Below are 21,979 nucleotides of genomic sequence, written 5' to 3'. Positions count from 1 at the left end.
CTCAAACAAACGGCCTTGGCGACCCAGACGACATTTCACAAGTAATGCAAATCAAGGTTAAGCACATTCAGAGCACAACCAATGCAACCATGATAGGACCTATATCATTTGTATAGCATACAATATAATTATCACGCAGTTTGCAACTCTGCATACAATCAGTGTATAACATTACCGTCGGTTTTGTTCGTCAAAAAAGCAAGACAGGTACGCAGGGGATTTCACCGGCAACAAATATTCTAAGAAATTCTGCACTGTGCACCGCCCCCCTCTAACTCTCCCGCTCTCTCTCTCTCTCTGTCTCTCACATACACGCTCTCCTCCCTCGCCACTTTCTCCAGCCAAGAAGCCAGCTTTGCCTCCCCAGCTTTACTCTACAAGCATGTCCTCAGACGTGCAGCCGTGTGATGAAGCAAACCAACTAACTTCCAGAGAGCACCGGACGAAGGTAACCCGCTGCACGAGCAGCAGAAAAGTCTGAGAGCAGGTAATTAACTTACCAACATAGGTCATGCAAATCTTAAGAATGTTTGGTTAGAGAATGGAGAGAATTGTGCACGTTAGGGGGATATCAATTTACTTGGTATACGTGTATAATGTAACAACATCAGACGTGGCAGGATACTGACAGAACTTTGTGCGCAACAAGCAAGGTCCGACTTGACCTATGGTATATGAATGTCTTTCTTGGGCATTCACTACATTATACTGAATCAACCGATGCTATGCAATAGAAAATATCGCATAGGAGTCATATTTCCTATCCGGGGATGTAATAAACTTGTTTATCAGTGACATGGGAGTGGAGATGGTTTGCGCTTTAGACATGGGTATCTGTATATTGTGCCATGCCATGATGCGGAATGGAATTGTCACATTGCGCAATGAAATTCAGCTTAGCAAATAAATAAATGATCATAGTGCTATGGAGATTGTTTTCTATCACCTGCTGTTTGTCGTCAATATTGGAATGATTCTCTTTTATTTTGGAAAAGTAAAAAGTATTACATTCTCATATGATCCATATCTTCCTTTCAGTGGATTGTTTCTGCATTCAACAAAAATGAAACGATATATACAAGGGTGGTATACAATGTTACGATAATAATCTTTAATTAGTTGTTTTAATAATTGCAATGATCATAAAGGGAATATTACATTTTCTCCCATTTGCATGTCTGTTGTCGATCCATCCATGGAGCGGTTCCTTTCTCTATATGAATGGCATTGCGCATCCCCGTGCCAAGCACCTCTCCGGCATAACATCAAGCATTTCGTGAGAGTTGGCAAATTGTTTTTCAAAACAAGTTCAATAGAATCGAATTTTCCGCTTGGGCTATGGGCTACTACAACTGTATTGCGTTAAGCTGTTATTCTATTGTGCGACACAAAGAGGGTATACCATTTAAATATGCCGTTGATTTGTGTTTTGTATATGTTAATGTTTAAAATATTTAAAATCAAAGTTTTGAATAATCGTAGTCATTTTGCTGTGAAGTATGAAACTTCCGGAAGTTGACGCATGATTTGGACTCGATGTCCTTGATTTGGAGACCTTCATACCTCGTGCAAATACGACTCTGTCCATCCAATGGGGACAGAATGCTATTGCTGTGTCCCCTACCCCACAAAGGAAGACAGGGAATGGTTTTGTCGATTTCTTCGTCAGCCTCCATTAATGTATGCCCCCCACCATCATAACGATAAATGGACAGCACGCTGCATGAACATACGTGCTCTCGAATATGTTAAAGAGAGGAGCTTCAATTATTTCACCCAATGCGCAATGAGTTGGTTGTTTTGCAGTGGTGGTGAGAGAAGGGTTTCGATTTAGTGACAAACAACAGGGTTTGTTCGACTGTGATGAAGCTGTATGTCTCACTGAATGTGCGCGTAAAAGCGCGCTTGGCACTGCGCGAGCAACCCCGAAGGATGAGTTTGGATATGGCTGGTGCATGTTGACACAGAATAGCAGATTGTATGATTGTATAACGGACAGCATTAACAAGATTGTGAGCAATTCCAGATTTCTTAACAGATCAAATAAGAGTGCTTGCCTCATTATGTAGGTTGCATGACGTGTTTCAGAAATTGCGTCAAAATCAAGTTTTGGAATGAGCCACTGCTTTTGTGTTTTGAGGTCGCTGGAAGCTGGTGCAATTCCTCACGACAACGTCACAGTCGTGTCAAGCCTTTTGAGGTTGGAAAAGAAAAATGTGCTTTGCATCGATTACCATCCCCATGTGATGTATGGGTTCCTGTGATCTCCAATAAAACTCTGGTCACACTGCGGGAGAACAAATGTACCTGGCTATTCATAAATAGCCCCATAGACTCACATCAGGATACGGATATGCATTTATCAGACCGGGATAAAGACACACTGTCTCGACGGTCCCATCTGTAAACTGGAAATATGGCTGTTTTTGATCGAGTTGATGATGGCGATGAGAAAAAAACATGAATTCTTTTCTAGATGAAGAATCTGTGCTTGCATTACTGATTGGTCTCCCAAGTCTAAATGACGTTGGCCATTTCACAGATTGCAGAGGGGGCGAATGCTTTGAAGAAGGATGCAAATGTGCCTCTTGCTAATGTGTCTGGTGTGTTTGATTAATTAGTGCACTTGATGCATTTGAGGTCCAGGTGCAGGTTGAAAAACGTGGTCATCATTTATAACATAAAGGCGCGGACTCTGCACTCTCTCTTTTACGTGCGTAAGTGCACTGGTAATTATTATGAACAATGTGACCCTGAATTCATTGTTGAAATTAATTGGTTTTGTGAGATAAAGACTGGGCAGACTCAACACTAGACCAATTGAATACTGAATAATTGTTGGTAGTGGTTTGGTTCTTGCAAAGTGTATTTGGTACTGGTACAGCTTGGCTGATAGGGTGCATTCTGGTGCTCACAATTAAGAGCCTTTAACAGAATGGTTATTGGTATTGCCTTTGCGCTATCTTCGCAAAATAACGTGCACGGGTAACCTAGTTTCATTTCCAGAGGAAAATACGATTGTTTTTTTGTACAGCACTGCCATGTACAGTACAGACCCGGAATACATTTGGTGTATTTCGTTTTTCCATATTACGTGCTTGCCATCAGCTATGGTGCAGATCAGACACACACCATTGCATCAGATTATTTGTATCCTACATTATTATGTGAGCGAGCTTTTGAGAGGGTATTTTCTACCTGATATTCCCTGTCACAAACATCACATTTCTGAAAATATACAAAGGCCTTTATATAATTGCTGAAAAGCTTACTCGACTGATTTTTCCTGATTCCCTCCTCCACCGTAGGTGGGGTGAGCAGCAGTACACTTGTATAATATTTGACCGTTTAAGATGTATTAAACTGCATGGTCAAGGGGTCACGCAGCACAGTCCTAGCAATTTGTGTGAAAAATTTGCACAATTCTTTAAGCTGTCAGTGAAATCCATACAATGCGTTGCCGACTGTTCCACAGGTAAATACTCTCGCTATTTTCGTATTGGTTATCATACTTTATGCAAGCTGTACCGAGCGAGGTTGTTTTGGAAAGGATCTGTTTTTTTACCACTTATGGTAGCATTTGCATGTACTTCTTCAGTAAATATTTGTTAAGTTTACACATCGAGGACACAGTCAGTACATGACTGTCAATATATTGTCGATATCACATTAGAGACGCAACCATGAAAGAGTAAGCATCATTTCCCTGTGCCGTTGTGGTTTGTGACCATGATTATCTCATACTGTACTGTAAAGGTATATACTAACCCTTAGGGTAAGACGCTGTATAGGGCTCATAACCTATATTCTATAGACTTGGAGATCTGTATCAATGTGAATATGTTACGCTGCATATTGGCTGCTGTGGTTGACATGCTGGCTTACTAACAATGTGAGTAAAGAGGAAGAATGGGATTTGAGTTTGTGTGTAGGGAGAAGCTATGAATTGATTCATTTTTACCTATAGGGTCGTTTTTTTAATCAGTGTTAATTTTTGTTTTACACTCATTCTCCAATGTATCTACACAAACCATGAGATAGATGTGGAGTTTGTTCAATGTCATCCCACTAAAGGTGGGACAAATTGACAGGCTATATTGATTTGGCAGAGAGAGTTACCATTTAGTGAGATGCTATTTGTGTGTTTTCTCTATAGGGGCACCCCAAGTTGACCCCATCCGGAGACTTCTTCCTGGGCTGAACACCATGGAGACTGTTTGACAGTGGAAGTGGAGGTTTACTGTACAGTAGCTCAGCTGGAGTTTCTCACCCCTTCATGACATGCAGTGAGCCGATGCCACCAGCAGGTAAGGTGGACAATTGTAATTAAGATTAATGACCTATTGTGATTTTTAAGTTGTTGCTGCTCCAGAACATATTAGTTACTTACACTTTTCTAAATGGATTTCATGTTTTGCATATAAGCCATCTATAGAGTTGTGGTCTGTTCGGAGAGAAGCAAGTGTCTGCTTGAGAGATAGAGTTGTGGTCTGTTAGGAGAGCAGCAAGTGTCTGCTTGAGAGGGGCCACTTGAATGGCTCTGGAAGTCACACAGGTTCCCTGCCTCACTTGAAAGAGCAGCTGTTTCGGAGCAAAGTAACGTAAGGTAGCAGGCGTAAACTAAACACCTGAGCGGGGTCCCCACATCCGGTTTTCAGGAGGAAAGGAAGCTAGGTTGAAAATACTGTATCCCTGAAAACAAGATGTTTCCCCGCTGAGGGTGGGAGCAGAACAGGCATGATAATTACTCACTTGTTGAATACAATTGCAAAGTTAACACTTAACACATAATGCACTCCTAGCTTTGCCTATACATTCCCACCATGTGCGCATCCTGTATGCTCCCTTTTAAATGAACCTAGTCTCTAATGGAATGTTCAAGAGGCTGGCACCAGGCGTGCATTTGATATAGCAGTGAGGAGCAAAGGTGTCTTTTTAAAAGTTTACATTTAGTCGGTTGTGTGTTTGATTAAACGGACGTTGGCCTTTAGGGGAGTAACCCAGCGGTGGTGGGGCTAATCGAGCAGTGGTGTGGTGGACATCAGTGGAGCTGAGAGATGGCACCAGTTGAAAGGAATGCCTGATTATCACGCTTTCAACCACAGCAGGCTGCCACATCTACGCCGAGCTGCTGGTGTTAAATCACACTTTTTAATTTTATTCTTATGCAATTAAAATTTTATTTTAGCTTTGTATGGATAAGCTGAGGCATCAGCGATGGAGGCTTGTTAAGGAAAAGGATGTAATTAAGCTAAAATGGGAGAATGGAACAAGAGCATGTGCAAACCCTTCCACTCTAACGTGTTGAGCACAATGGAGCAGTAAGGATGTTTAGCAAGTCCTCTCTAGACGGTTTCTTGAGCAGCTACATTGACCATGCTAGTCACCACCACTCAGAACACGGAGATGTGTCGAGATACAGCATGCCCATCTCCGCTCCAAATAACTACTTACGTTGCACGTTGCATGATTCCCTGGTACAACTCTGTAGCCTATATCCTGTAACAATAGGGTTCTCGCAAGCCTGCGATTCAGCTCAAGGAACATTGAAAAATTTGGACAATCAAACCAGCCACCGCGCGTAAAATCCAGCTGAATTGTGCTGTCATTACACCTGGAGCAGATATTGGGTTATTTATCTGACATTGAAGGAGTCAGAACTTATATGGGGTGTACCGGAGGAACTCCACAGCGCTGAGTGATGCTCCTCCAGATCTGTGTCTAGCACTGTGAAGTATGGATCAAATAAAATAGTGTCATTGCATTTCCTACAAAGACTATTGGAGGTTGTTGAAGTAAGCGGTATGTCGTGTGTTTTTCTTCTTCTTCTGTGCATTGTGTCAGCATATTTCATAAAAAATGCTGAAGAGATGTAGTGACCCGGTAATTGGTTGTAAAAGCCAAGCTTGCCGTTTAGTATTTCAGGGCTCTCTAGTCTATACGGAGGTGAATTACACTACCTCAGATGAACCCAGTGATGATTGTAGTGTAAAAGTTTGATAGAATACATCAGAAGCCATTACTCTTCAAAATTGGTTCTAGGTGATCTGTTTAGTGTCCCACAAGGGGAGACCTGAATACATTAAATCATGCAGGTTGGCATTTATTGGGATGACTTATGTAAAAGCTTATGTACTGGAGGAAGCTCTGCAGGGTAGTCACTAGCTGGCACAGCCACAAAGTCATACAATCAGATTTTAAACGTAACCCCCCAGGACAGGATTCATCCCAATAAACGTCAACATGCTTTAATCATGGCCGGAGAAAATTGAAGATCTGTTGATATCATTGTAATGAATCATCCATGCTGCATCTCTCTCTAACTCTCTTTCCTGGTCTCCTCCCTCTGAATTAGCCAGGCATCTAAAAGGTTGCAGTGTCTTTGAGGTGCACCGTGACACTGTTCCATTCTAATCAAGAGGGTTCACTGCATTACCCTTGGGCTAGCAGCTAGCCTATCAGCTATTGTTGGGACACAGCTTAGAGATGGAAGAAAGAGCTTCCCCACTGCTGTCTGTAAACAGTGTCGAATCCTTTGTTGTATCATAACAGAGAACCAAGACTGCTTAGTAATAGTAGTACGGGCCTCCCGGGTGGCGCAGTGGTTAAGGGCGCTGTACTCCAGCGCCAGCTGTGCCATCAGAGACTCTGGGTTCACGCCCAGGCTCTGTCATAACCGGCCGCGACCAGGAGGTCCGTGGGACAATGCACAATTGGCCTAGCGTCGTCCAGGTTAGGGAGGGCTTGGCCGGTAGGGATGTCCTTGTCTCATCTCACACCAGCGACTCCTGTGGCGGGCTGGGCGCAGTGCGCGCTAACCAAGGTTGCCAGGTGCACGGTGTTTCCTCCAACACATTGGTGCGGCTGGCTTCCGGGTTGGATGAGTGCTGTGTTAAGAAGCAGTGTGGCTTGGTTGGGTTGTTTTTCGGAGGACGCATGACTTTCAACCTTAGTCTCTCCCGAGCCCGTACGGGAGTTGTAGTGATGAGACAAGATAGTAGCTACTAAACAATTGGATACCACAAAATTGGGGAGAAAAAGGGGTAAAATTCAATCAATAAATGAATAATAAAGTAATAGTAGTACTACTAAGTAGTACCATCAATATCACAAGATACTTCTCTGCCTGTTTTCAGTTCTCAGACACAGCTGAGGAAGCCTCAGGTGTTCCTAAGTCCTGCCACTCATCCAGTAATAATTCCGGCTGCCATTCCCGGTGCTTAATTGCACTAAGCCTCGGCACCGGATAAATCCGGCACTGCGCTTCTAGCTCCATTATTATTGGCTCCATAAAACATTCAGCAGTCCCCGCTCACGTTGGAACCATGGCGGAGCAGTGACATTGTAATTTTGCAGCCAGATCTAATTCCTCCATGATGTGGGATTGGAAGACAGAAGACAGAAGACATGGAGAGATGGTTTTCCCTCCCTGTCCTCTGACCTCTCACACACAGGTTGGCTATTGGAGTTGCATTTGATGGCGAGAGACACAGAGAATGAGTCCAAGAGAGGAAAGTGTTAAGGGGTGATTCGTTTTCCCAATTCCCGTTCTAGACTCAGTAGGTAGAGAATGATACAGCCAGCCTGGCTCATCTGGCTGTTATTGTTACTAACTCTGCCCAGACAGAATATACTGGACTCTAGAGGGATGTTTTCCACTACAGTGCTACTGCTGTTGCTGCTGCTGACTGTGTGAATGTTTGTTAGAGAGCCTTGTGTCAATTTCTCCCCTTTCGGGTCATGAACACTAACGAGCAATTAGACAGGAGGAGGGACGATGATACGAGGCTGAAAAAATGTCTCCCTACAGTCCTGGTGAGTTTGAGCTCTTTCAGGCAGAGTCTGACAGGACTGGGCCTTTAATCATTCACAGCCACTAACGGGACCAGTGAGACTGTCTGAATGGGTTTGTGTTATGTCAGAAAGAAAGATAGTATCTCAAACATTTGACATTCACACTCCAGGAAGCCGTACAGATACACATGCACGTAAACTCATGGTCACACAGCACACTGGCACACATACGCACACACACACATACAAACTCCTATGCCCATCCTTTTCTCTTCATTCACCATTCCCTGGATCACCTTCATCATCTCTATTTCCCGTTTCTCATCTACACACTTAGAAAAAAAGGTGCTATCTAGAACCTAAAACAGTTATTCGGCTGTCCCCATAGGAGAACCCTTTGGAGAACCCTTTTTTGTTCCAGGTAGAACCCTTTTGGGTTCCATGTAAAACCTTTTCCACAGAGGGCTCTACATGGAACCCAAAAGAGTTTTGCCTGGAACCAAAAAGGGTTCTACCTGGAACTAAAAAGGGTTCTCCAATGGGGACAGCTGAAGAACATTTTGGAAACCTTTTTTCTAAGAATGTACCTTATAATGATGCCCTCTTTCTCCTGGATAGTGGGCTCCCCCCAAAGGTTGACATGTCTCCCAAGGTGATAGGTTAATCATGTGTATTTCTTGAATTCATTCTGCATTTCCCCTGTCCGAGTGGATCTGTTGTTTTCCCATCCTCAGCCATTCACTTTCAAGAACTAAGTGTTTTCAGCCCCTATTTAAAGGACTAACATGTTTTTAAAGGTCATTCTCACACTTTAAATTCAATTGTACTCTTAAAAGGCCTTAACATCTTAATTACTAATCCTTATTAGTCACCTTTGCCCTGGTCCTGTCCTCCGACCATTAAGGAACCCTAAATGCCCCCCACTCTCGTCAAACTAGAACGCTTTATTTCATTCTCTGTTCAGTAGATACTGCCAAAACGTACCATTGAAAGGAATTGGCACGAAATTACAGCATCAATCCATTTTTTCCGTTTAGTCCTGTTGCGAGCCTCTTGCAACATAAATACTATCATTTTTTATGTGAATGTTCAGAACTGCAGAATGTGCCAAAGAAGCAAGTCTGTAAATTGCCTATGCAATTTTACAAAGCAATTGTCCTTCTCCCATACCAGTGTAAGTGGAGAAAAAAAGGCAATCTGCGAAAATTAAACTTCAATTAGAGTAGTGGAGAGACTACTGCTTCACACAAAAGCTCCATTTTGTACAGGCCCACACGCTCTCACCAGCTAAACACAGGCCCTGAACTGAAGATAATGACGGAATCATAGCAGAGAAAAATGCTCCTGTCCAAGACGCTGGCTAATTTAAGGAGCAGGAAGGGAAAGGGGGATACCTAGTCAGTTGTACAACTGAATGCATTCAATTGAAATGTGCCTTTCCTAATTTTTTTGTCAGCTCTGGGATTCAATCCAGCAACCTTTCGGTTACTGGCCCAACGCTCTAACCACCGTGGTGGTGGATCATGTTGAACACGTGTTAAAACCGAGCGATACTAATGCAGGCAATGATCATTTGAGGTTACAGATTCAGCAGTGCCTCAGTTGATTCTTGTGCATTTGTGAGTGCAGGCCTGTTTATACTGTAGCTTCAGGTATAACTCATCTCACCTTTTGTTTCTTTTTCCACTATGTTGTGTAGTAAAGCCCAGTTCTTTTATGTGCTCAGCTGGTTAGATTTACTGCGACTGTCCATTCTGTCTAACTATACGTAAACGCAAGACAAAGGCCAGATAACGGTTGTAAATACCGCTGCCATGTTAGTCTTGGATGGCATTTCGTAGATGTCTGTTATTTTCTTGTTATTTCTCAGAAAGAGCAAAGATGTGTGTGTACAGTGGAGGGAAATCACTGGAGGATGTAGATATATCCCAAGGAGGAAGAGCGACTGGGACAAAGAGGAAACAGGGTCATGACATACTTCCACTATCAAAAAAAGACCAGGGCGAATCCAGACATATGATATTTCAGAGACATTTCCATAAGCCAGAAGCACAACATGTCCGGATCATCCAATACCTAGATATCTAGCTAACTTTCTCAACCTCAGGCTGTCAGTGAGAGAAACGACCAGCCATTTGGCCTATAGACCTGCTGCACACAGATCCATGACTCGACCCGACATTCATGAAGAAACCATTGTGGACAAAACCCTTTCCAGGTGGCTGAATTGACATTTGGAATAAATGCCATGGAGAAAGAGTGTATTTCAGCCATTTGTGTGCGTTTTAGGAACTGTGCACGGCCTTCCCCCCACTGATTCCATGTGGTATTTATATGCGAGTTCTGTGGGTTTATGAAAGGATTTATTATGTCCGTTATTATCTTTGGACTCCCCGTTGAGTCAGCTCGCCGTGTCAAACTGAACGGCCCCGTCCGATATGCTGTTACTTTGAGTTGACAGAGACAAGCAGAGGGAGCCCAGAAAATACAGTGTGTCCGTGTAACACAAACACACTCGGGGGATAGATTCTCGGAATTCACACCCTCTGACAGACCTCTCCAGGAACCATCCAAGAAAGGAGTCAGGACGCTAAAGAAAAAGAACAAGAAGCACAACCAGAGAAAAACTCTGGGCTTGTCAGACCAGCTGGAACAAAGACGAGTAGAGAACAATGAACAGGCAAGCGAGCGCAAAAAAAAAAATAATTCCAGGACAAAATCAGAGGGGCTTCGGCTCAGACACAAGAGATAATTGGGAGCTGTTAGAATGCAGGAGACACTATTCTCTCTGCTTCACCGTGTTCCGTGAACGTGGAGGTGGAAGGTATTTGGGTATTGTCCAACTGGTCTATCTCATCAGTCAGGATGGTGGCAACCTGGCCATAGATATATCAGACCAGATGCCGTGTGATGAGTGTGTCTGTGACGTATTGGCTTACGTCCTGAGGTGGCGGTAGGTACAGACAAAATCCAATTTTCTTTGCAGTTTTTACCAGTCAGGCCCCAACCTTAAATACCCCTGGCTTTCATTAGAGAAAAGCCTGCAGCTCGTTTCAACAAGCATGTCCTGTTGTGAGTATAAACAGCAGGCTGCAATGCTGTCTTTGTTGCAGTTAAACAGAACTACAGGGAAAAGGGAGGGATTGGTTGCCAAAGAGTAACTACTTTCTTCTGTAAATAACAGAATGTCTTTGGATATATAACAATAGGCTTGTATAGAGATGAATACATGCCGAAAGAAGTTGAATGAGAAATCTGCTTTGCTTTATTCCATCAGACTAAATGTATGGGGCGGCAGGGTAGCCTAGTGGTTAGAGCGTTGGACTAGTAACCAAAAGGTTGCAAGTTCAAATCCCCGAGCTGACAAGGTACAAATCTGTTGTTCTGCCCCTGAACAGGCAGTTAACCCACTGTTCCTAGGCCGTCATTGTAAATAAGAATTTGTTCTTAACTGACTTGCCTAGTAAAATAAAAAAAATGTGCATTCAATGTAGATATCATCTTTACTCCACAGACATTGGTTCTGAATTGGCTGGTGTTGGCTGAGTGGTGCTGTCGACCAAACTGCCTCATTTTGCCTTTAAGGTCACTCAGATCCTTCTCATTATTATGTTCATGGTGAGAGAACATTTCTGCGAGCCAGTGGTGACTCACCATGGTCTTGCCTATTGACTGAAGTCTGGAGGCGTGACAGCTTTCACAGTTTTGGGCAGTGGAATGATGAACTGCACTTAAACTCCCTAGCAGCGATAATGTCAGGAGAGAGCATTAAGTCTCGGTGACATGAATGAGAAAAGAAAAACATGTAAACAATGACTAACATTTGAACCTGTGTGAACAGGATGACAATGGCTTAGACTTGGAGGATCAACCACTTATTGGCTATGATGGAAAGGTCTCCAGAGTAGTAGCACTTATTCAGCCTTCCTAGTTGATTCATACCTGATTCATTTGGAATACGTCTCCATAGATGCAAACCAATATGGCCTCCTGTCTCCCAGTGTATCAACCTGTAAGCAAAACATATTTGAAATAGGCTGGATAGAATCATTATGTCTGCCATCACATCAGGCATCACATAGCTTGGAATTAATCCAGAAGGACCCGGATTCTTATACTGAGTTAATTGAGAATTAAGCTGTGTAATTTCGTGGCTCTGGAAAGAGATCCCTAGGGGACGTCTTTCCAGTGATCTATTAACTTGTGATTTATTGGTTCAGTTGTTTTCCTTTCCATCGCAACCTGACCTCCTTCCTCCTCTGTTTCAGTTCATTATTCTCCCTCTCCTCTCCCCACAGTCGCCTCATATTTCCTGTCTGTCTACATCTCCCTCCCTCCCCTCGTGTGTTCTCTCTTGCTCTGCTTCTCACCTAAGCGCTGTGATGGGCTTTTCCCATGCAGCTGGTTCTTAACGGAGGCCCTGCTCCAGAAAGCTGATGTTAATGTCGACTGGGATCACCGACTCTCCTCCGAGGCACAGAGTGGTGAGAAATGACTATGCTACCTCCAGCCGGCCTGGCTTAATAACTTCTCATATATGGATCCGGAGGCCTGAACGGGGCAAAAGTGTACTGTTTGGGTTTAGAGGAGGGGTGAGTGGGGAGGGGTGGAGGCGGGAGGAGGAGGGTGTTTATAAGTGTATACTGATGTCTTAAGAAATGGAGGTGGATGACAGCAGGTCCGGACGGATGATGAAGGAGGGTTAGTATGCATTTGGGAGACATCCATGCCTGACAGGACAGTGTGTTGATAAAACAGGGAAAGTGGGCCTGTTGCTCCCTCAAGTATTGGTTCGTCCGTCTTGCTGTCAACAGCATTGACAGTCAGCCTGCTCTGCTCCTGCTCTGCTGTGCCAACCTCCCTTAACCTCACAACCCTGTCTGACAGCCCTGGAGATGTGCTCTGTTCTGAGAAAGAGAGGTGTGTGCTCTGTTCTGAGAAAGAGAGGTGTGTGTGTGTGTCTCAAGACGGTGCGGTTAGCCTCATTTACATCAGAGGATTCGTCGTGACAGTGACCCTCGCTGACGAACGTAAGCAGACAGAGATCCCCCCCGTCTGTTGTTTTCTTCACTTTCGGCCGTCAGTCCCCGGCCCAGAGTCTGTAAAGCAGCCATCCATGCCACAGCCTCGGTGACAGCACAGAGAAAATCACGTCATCACTCCACCCACCGTCTCCTCACATTCCCCCGGATGCGTATCCTGCCAGCCTTGCTATGATCTCCACAAACCAGACCAGGCATCCATTTTACATTGAATGGGGGTGGTGGCTGGTTCCATCCTGATTGGGTGACGTTCTAGTGTCTGTGTTATTTGTGACTGTTGGAAGGCCATGGTGTGCGAGACCCAGATACGCATAGCGACTCATTCCCCAGTGCTTAGAGCCAGGAAAGCCCCATCCGTCATGCAAAGATCACCGTTGTCCTGTCCCTTTGAAGTGATGGTTGGATTTGGTGAGGCAGGACACAGTGCCTCCGGTGTGAAAAGGTTCTACTACCGTGGGGCGACTCGTTCAAAAACGCAGTCACGTTCCATATGTATGTATGAGACCAGGTGTGTAGCCAGGAGCCCAGCCAAGTCAATCCACTTCCAATTCACCCTTGGTTGGGAGTAATCCAGTATGTACGTGTCTTTTTAATATTTTCTTCGGAGGGTGTGGTAACCCTTGCTCTCATATAAACCCACTTGGGAGCAACATTAATCAAAAGAACACAGAATGGGTTTGATGGATAGGGTTGATGATTTGAATTTCCCCTTAGAAATGATGGTTTTATTCGTCTCATCTATGGGTTTAAATCAGTGGAATGTCCGTTCCAACGGTGCCCGACCCTCTAAATTGCACGCAGGACTCAAAAACGGGAGATTTATCGACTTCCTCCACTGGCCTGCATGAATTATTTATTAGTCAATGTCTCTCACACAAACCCCAGCAGCTCTTTAATCCACACTGATATTAGCCTGCCTGACTATGTATTGGTGGACTGAGAGACGTATAAAAACCAAACTTCTGCGACAACACATCTCTCTCTCTCTCTCTCTCTCTCTCTCTCTCTTTGTCTTCAGTTTATCATGCAACTTTGAAAAACGTTGAATACTTTTGATCTCAATGCTTTGCCCGGTTGACCCAATGAGGCATTGTGCAGGCGGTGTCTGCCAGAATGATGAGGTATATGGTCTTAGATTATCCTTTGAATTACCTGCTTCTGTGCATGTAAGATTGGGAAGGAGAGAAAGAGAGGCTGGCAGACTGGGGGGATTAGGAGGGGCTGATTCCCAGAGTAAAGGCTGTCAATTTGTTCACTGTGAGGAGATGTGATTGAGTCTCCCCAGTGCAGGGATTGATTGAGTCATACCTGCCTAGGGTTCCATTGGCCCTGCGCCTGTCCACGGGCCACGTTCCCTCTCCCTGCCCAGTCTGTCAGCACCTGAAGTTATGACATCATGAGCCCCCTCATAAGGCACCTCCATTGTTTTGAAATGAAGGGACATCAATTTCCCAGGCTCCACTGCCCAGCGGATGATTTGTGAGTGCTATTATACTCAGAAATCGCTCTGGAAAATGGCTGCGGAATGGAGAGAGTTTGAGAGGGGTGACTTGCTGCATGGAAATGGTGTCTAAGCTGCCTGTTTTGGCCAGTTCCAATAGTGGTATTTCACACTTTTGGGGTCAAAACCCCACGTACACCTACATGTAGATCTACTCAGATTACAGAGTTCATGATTATTAAGCTACTATTTTGCCCTGGAAGTGGCAATATGACTTTGTCGATAGGACTGCCAGCTAAGAGAGTGAGAGATGGAATTAAATAGCGAGACAGAGGCAAAAAATGACCAATCACCTGGATGTCAATGGAGCATTTCCAGAACTTTCTCTCTTGTCATTTGCAGAAGCAGCAGACCTGGGTACCATCCAGTTGACAGGTTTTCATGTCGAGGCTTGACTAATTAGTTAGAAAGCCATCAGAGTCAGAAATAAACTGCTGACTATTCGAAACACGCCTTCCAAACTTGATCACAATGGATAAGTAATGCATTATGCATTCCAATTTCATTATGAATAAAACATTTTTTTTCGTACGGAAAGCGTGTGTGAAATTGTTTTTATTTCCTTGAAAAGTACCAAAATATGGCAACAAAATATGAAAATGTAAAGATCAAGTCGCATTCATATTTCAAGTCTGCCCTAATTCAATCTCCTCTCTTTCCTTTTCAAAACATTTGTCCACATTTCAACTCTAAACTTTAACGGATGTAAGAGTGTGAATCTATTTAGCGTCCTTTCGGGAAGAAGCAACTTACAGTACTTTTGCTTTCAGGAGCCACTCGGCTCGACACAATACGTGGTCAAATGCAGAAAGTTATCAGTGCCGTGCAGGAGCGTAACGTCCTCTTCACCACTCACCGAAGAATTCAATTCTCCCACATGGACCTGACAGCAGAGGGCTATTCTGCACGGGAAAGATCAACACTACAGTGGAAAACAGTGAAATAATAAATGCTGAAGGAATATGTTGGGATATTTATCTGAAGGGCCTGAAGATAGGGCCGAGGTGGGGAGAGGACTTGTTTTTGCCATTTGCAGATTGTGACCAGACCTTCTGAATACTAAACATACTAGTTCCTTTTGTTTTCTGATAATCCATCCCCGTGCATTGTTGACTGTAGATGACAACACAATATCCTGGTCTTTGCCCGTGGGAGTGTCACTGATGTTTGGGACGGGATTTACTAGGTTCGGTAGTTATTCCCATCTTTTCTCTCGTACACAACAGCATTTGCGTTTACTATGGACAATGTTATGGCAGGAAATTAGAAAACAAAAAGTCCATTTTAAAATAAGCGTTGTATCCATTAAACACAAACCAATTCTCGATGGATACAGAACCAAACAACGCAAAATAGCAATATCTGAAAAGAGCCATTGAGATGCCATCGGTATTGCAGCAATTGCAACGTCAAATATACAAACTGTACAAGTTCTCACAGAGTTCAAATCGACAGCATAAACAATGCATTCATTCACACAAAAAAAGCTGTATATTCCTATATGTTCCTGCCAGGAGTTCACAGTTAAGCTATGAGAATTGTATCGTGTAAACTACAAAAGGAACAGAATAGCCTAAATCTCTGTCACTGTAGTAACCTCTGACCTCAGATAGTATTACATCAGAGTTGAGAGAGAAGACGTCCTCTCCATCCTGTAACCTTTGTTTCACCCAGATATCCTCGCCTGCTTTTCCAGGAGTATCCCCTGCTATTCCTCTTGCCGAGGGAAATGTCATTTTAAAAGGACTCCCCGCCGGAAGTCTTTCTAGTTGTGAATGTAATTCTATTATCTCAGAGAAAACCCCTCCTCCGTTCTTTTCCCATCAGCTACTAAACCTCTGGGAGTGCCACCGTTGATTCACTCTACTGCCTGATGATGAGTTCATACAGCGCTCCACGCGCACCGTTCCCATTTCTCACAGCCTTCAAATGTTTAGGTCTGATTTACATAGATTTAATACTGGTAGGTTTGAAAGGAAGGTCCAGCATTGCCATCAAGATTAATAACCTGATGAAATCAAATCAATCAAATCTCACTGTGCTGGATGGTGAAAGACAGTAGTTGGCCATAATGTGTGAGCTAACCTTTATGACACTCACTTCTTATCAGCCCTCCTGTGGCTGGCTAACCCTCACACCATTCTCTCCCAGGCTCTCCCCTGAACTTTAGGCAGAAATCTTTTTATCCCAGTGTAAAGTCAGAGCTCAGCAGAATAGACTGCTTTTCTCCAAAGGATGATGAACACTGTAAAAGCCCACTTTTCAATAGCAGGGATTTCTAGGGGGATGGGATGAGGTTGAATAAATATGCAGAGGCTGCATGGTTTTGTCCGAGAGCACAGAGTGAACAGACCTGCTTATCAGGTTTTAGATAATATGTGGGGGAAAAAAACAAATCCCCTGACCTCTGAATGTCATTATCGGGGCGGTTTACTAGCCTGTAGTATTCACTGCCTGCTTCCTTTAGCTATTAAAATGGGGGGTCCATTCTCCAACAGGCTGTTTTTGTGGTCAGACAGCAGTGAGGGGGATGGCAACAGAATCTCGTTGATATTCATCTCACATTGAGCTAATTGTGCAGTTGTTGGGCTGTTTACGCACAAATCTGAAATTGCCTCATAAACAGATTACATGGGAAATGTACAAGAGGGAAGCGTTTGATTGAAAAGTTGCAATAGAAGACTGGTTGAGTGGAGGTTTCATGACTGTGTACAATTATATACGCTAGTTCCAGAGAAAGATTTAATAAGCAATCACCCCTCTTGTCAATGTCTTCCAATATTAGCATAAATTAATCGTTCAGTCCATTACGCTAGTTTCTGTATGGATGTCATGCTTGATGATTGCCAGTCATCTCCAAGTACAGAGCCAAATTCGTTGTTGTTCAGTTGATGAGAGAAGAACCTCGAAATCATATCAAGAATATTAGAAGTCCAAAATAGAACACAATGCATTTTCCAAAGAGCACAATGCAAGATCAACACCTGTTTCAACATAATCTTCCTCCCGCATGCTAAATTAATCACACACAAAAAAAAGAGTTGATGTAGTCAGTCAGGAAAACATGGAATACCACAATTCATGGTATCCGTGTAGGGACTGCTCACTTGGCCAGCTTCATCTGAACCTATATTAGTCATAGGCATGACAACCCTATGAGTGACAAGGTCTAGGACAACAAGTTCCAGCCGCGGGTTCTACCTGCACCAGGGTCAACTACTATAATGTTTGCATTGTCATTCTCTAAATCACCTCGCTGGCGTCATGACGGGAAAGGCCTTCCGCCTCCTCATTCTCCTCGTTCTCCTTAATGAGCGCAGTTAACAAAAGCAGGAATATACTGGGACATACTGAGTGGGAGAGAAAAACAGAAAGCAATGCTAATGGCTAAGTAAACAAACTAATAACTGGAGCGCTCGGCCCTGGGGTTAAACAACAGACCCCTCTAATCAATCTCTTTGATTCAGTTGCATTGGTATTCATACAGGGAGCAGCCGAGAAGATGTGTTGTCTGAACACAGTCAACTCCAGCCCCCGGTGTCTGAGACTCATGCCGGTACGTCAGAATGAACAAGCTGCTGCAGACATATTCACCCATGAAGAAAAACACAAAAACGCATGTGTACGGTATGTTCCTGTAAAATAGCATGCACCACTTTCTTAGACAACTGCAAGCAACTCATCTGTGACGGATGAAAGGTTGCTGAGAGCATTTGAGGTTGATCAATATCTAGGGAAGTAAATACAAAGATATCCATCATTTTAACAAATATACAGAGATGTGGAATAGAGAGTAGTGAGAGCTCTGCATTCCAGAGATGTAGCCTATTGTCACACACCAGCAGAGGCTGATTGACGAGCAGCTTTTCAAAATGGTATAATCAAGACGTTATAGAAGGCAGTGAGCAGAGAGACGCACTACAGTTGGTAGGAAGGCACAAAGTAGACAACAGGGAGAGCTGGTTAAGACGTCAGCTAAGAGGTGATTCTCATTGACGAACATTTTAGAATAGACCCTAAGATCTATAACAGCCCCAGAACCCTGAGAGTCAAGCCTCGTCATACTCCTGAACCATGATAGAGCAGCAGTCCATACTTGGAACCCAGGCCCTGACAATTGGCGCGGAGGGACACCGAATGCTAGAACATTGCATTATGGGCTTTCCCTCCTGAGTATTTCAAAATGGAAACACTGGCAGGCCCGTTTAATGGGTTATTCTAGCTATAGGGTATTTTCAAAGCACTTAACAGTTTGATAGCGGTGCAAATATGTTTTTCTGTAAAAGGAGAATTATACTAGTCTCTAAGGGGTATCAAATGGAAATGCTAGAGTCTTTAGACATAAAACATCAATTTCACCAGGGATTGCGTGAGGGTAAATTGCGATGACTCTAAAAACATAATATGAATTATCAGGATAAAGGTAAGACCCAGAAGCAGACTGAGTTGAAGTAACCATGTTTGTTACAGCAACAGGGGCAAAGGTATAGGTCAGGCAGAGGTCGGTAATCCAGAGGTGGGGCAAAGGTACAGGAGGTCAGGCAGGCTTAGGGTCAGGGGCAGGCAGAGTGGTCAGGTGGGCGAGCTCAGGGTCAGGACAGGCAAGGGTCAAAACCAGGAGGATGAGAAAAGAGAGACTGGTGAAAAGCAGGAGCTGATACAACACACGCTGGTTGACATGACAAACAAGACGAACTGGCCAGCGACAAACAGAGAACACAGGTATAAATACACAGGGGATAATGGGGAAGATGGGCAACACCTGGAGGGGGGTGGAGACAATCACAAAGACAGGTGAAACAGATCAGCGAGTGACAATAAATAGATTAAATCCCCCGTAGTTCATGTTGCAAACTATTCTACCCAGGGGGTGTCCAATGCACCCCCTAGGTAGAATAGGGATGAAACCATTTGCTTGCTTATACCAGAGACAATTTGAAGTATAACTTCATGTCTACTATTTGCTGCATATAACTTGAGTTTATCGTTCTCTGCACAATGTCATAGCAAGCTGTTGCGCAACATTAACTCACAGTAAGCCAGTGCATATGGAAACATCCTATTTAGACACCCATGGAGGTCTGCTATACTGTGTGAGCTCCGCACCTATCTGCAGTCTGCACCCCTCTCTTCAAGGAGGGCTGAGCTGAGAGATTTCCCAGATAAATGGTTCTGTCACCCAGTCAGGACGCCGTAGAGGCATGTCAGAGAGACAGAGGGCCTCATTAAGACGTCTTATAGCCAGCGCAGCACCACAGCTCCCCTGGCTCTTCTGGAGCTGTACTGACCCAGGAGGGGTGATGATGGCAGGCATCTTCTCAGAGCCCTCTGGGCCTTCCTGCCTCACCACCTGTACTCTACCCACCGGCAGGGGGGAGAGAGGAGCAGCTGCCATATTTATAAAGGTGATTCTGAGAGAGTAAAGGGGTAGGGTGTAGTTTCTCCGTTATATCTGCTTCTCTGTTATACGCTGCTATCTGCAGCTTTTTTACAAGGTTGAATGGGGTAACTTAGACTAACAGATTAAATTGACAACATAAATTTCAGGCATTGATGGTAGTGATAGCATATGCTTACTTTTATAATATCTTAATTCTGCCTAATCAGAAACAATTGAATTTACTGTTTACCTCGAAGGCTTCTGTTTACCACTGAAATCACAGTTGGGGTAAAGTCTAGATTGTAATTAGTTTCAGATGTTCTGCAGCTAAACCCTAGTAGATTCAGTTCAATCTTGAGTTGCTTATTCTCAGCTACAAAGTGTAATAGAGTATGTACAAGTGATAGGCTATAATCTAAACCTTGCCTCAACCACCAGATAACCTCTAACCCACTACAGTAGTTCAGATCATTATGTTCAACACAAGGACACCAGCTCTGACCTCACAAACCCACTCAGTCACATAATCGTACACACACTTTTATTTTTACACATGACCCTCCTGTACACACACACACACACACACACACACACACACACACACACACACACACACACACACACACACACACACACACAGCGATGCACCAGCCAGGTCTAGGGTAAATCAGCGATGACTGTCTGTTTATTAAATCAAAGCCCCCTCCCCAGAGGGCAGGGTAATTTATGAGGGATGATTAAGGTGACGGAGTATGGACAAAGACAGCAGCCACAGCCAGACAGGATCCAGGGAGAACCAAAGACCACACTTCACAGCCCTGATGGGCATTCTCACTGACACACAGATAACTCTCCAACCAGGACAGATACAGCTTGCGCCACAGACAGAGAAGAAGAACTCAACTTTATTGGAACTCAGCAGAAGCTGCATCCTTATGTCTTTCATCACCATCTCGCTACTTTACAAGCTGCCTCACTTGTATGTTTAGTCAGCTAGCAATCTGCATCAGGAAGTTACCAGATGTTGAGAAATATAGCTTGTGTTCAAAATAGCTAGGATGTGCAAAACACCAATGTAAGACCTTGAATGGTTTCTAATATTACCATCAGCAAAATTGGCGCCGGCAATGTCATGTCATATAATCTTTCTGAATTTCCAGTATCGTCATCATGTGACTGTCACTGTCAGGGTGGGGTGTTCCCTGAAGAGCCAGAAATACCTTAATTAAACAACGGAATAAGAACTTCTCACAGTGATGCAAAATCCTCCAACACCTTCCACATGATCAGCTCCCAACAGAGTGTACTTTCCTTTACGTGTGTCTGATCAAACTAACGACGTCTCCTATTAGACTAATGAATGAATTATAGCCACAGAAACAAAGACCATTAAGCACATTTTCACCAGGTGACAAATCATATGGACAATGTAACGTTGGACAATGTGAAGAGAAATGATCTGGTAGCCCACCAGTTCTACATATGGACTCTACGTTATCTGCATTGAAGAGAATATGACCTCCTTCACTCCTGTCACGCCTCAAGGGTGCCATTTCATCTCTGAGGGGCTTTGTGAGTTCTTCACTGCCTTCTTGTTTCAGTGTGATTACTCATAACAGGCAGAGTAGGATATTGTCTGGCAGAATGCGCTGTAATGCACACACCCGCGTCTCATAAACAGAACACGATATCATATTTGAATCTGCTCTGGGATGACAGTGTACAAAACACAACCATAGCCACAGGGATTATATCTCATCTAATAACTTTTGTCTTATTTATTCCTTATTTTAATACCTCGTGTTCTTTCGCAGCCTGCGATTCGGTTCATAAGCAGGTGTTACATTCATTCTCCACTTAAAGTAGAGTGCCAGGAGTGTTTTTAAGTAGCGGCCGGTAAAGACCTTTCAAAACTCTGTTGTTGTTTTTGTCGCACTGCTTTGCTTTATCTTGGCCAGGTCGCAGTTGTAAATGAGAACTTGTTCTCAACTGGCCTACCTGTTTACTATGCCACTTTGTTTACATACTCATCTCATATGTATATACTGTACTCGCTACCATCTACTGTATCTTGCCTATGCCGCTCTGTACCATCACTCATTCATATATCTTTATGTACATATTCTTTATCCCCTTACACTTGTGTCTATAAGGTAGTCGTTTTGGAATTGTTAGCTAGATTACTTGTTGGTTATTACTGCATTGTCGGAACTAGAAGCACAAGCATTTCGCTACACTCGCATTAACATCTGCTAACCATGT

General features: G+C 43.8%; 1 protein-coding gene across 1 annotated transcript in view; it reads left to right on the top strand.

The window, feature by feature from the left end:
• Positions 1-354: 354 nt before the first annotated feature.
• The window catches only part of LOC135515777 (muscarinic acetylcholine receptor M2-like), a 91,364-nt gene continuing 69,739 nt past the window's right edge, over positions 355-21,979 (top strand). Inside the window, exons 1-2 of the mRNA XM_064939505.1 lie at positions 355-487; positions 4,157-4,307. The gene's annotated coding sequence lies outside the window, so the exon portion shown is untranslated. The remainder of the gene's footprint in view (positions 488-4,156; positions 4,308-21,979) is intronic.

Source organism: Oncorhynchus masou, chromosome 27, assembly GCF_036934945.1.
Source record: "Oncorhynchus masou masou isolate Uvic2021 chromosome 27, UVic_Omas_1.1, whole genome shotgun sequence".
Taxonomy (NCBI): Eukaryota; Metazoa; Chordata; class Actinopteri; order Salmoniformes; family Salmonidae; genus Oncorhynchus; species Oncorhynchus masou.
This window is presented reverse-complemented; position numbering and strand designations above follow the sequence as displayed.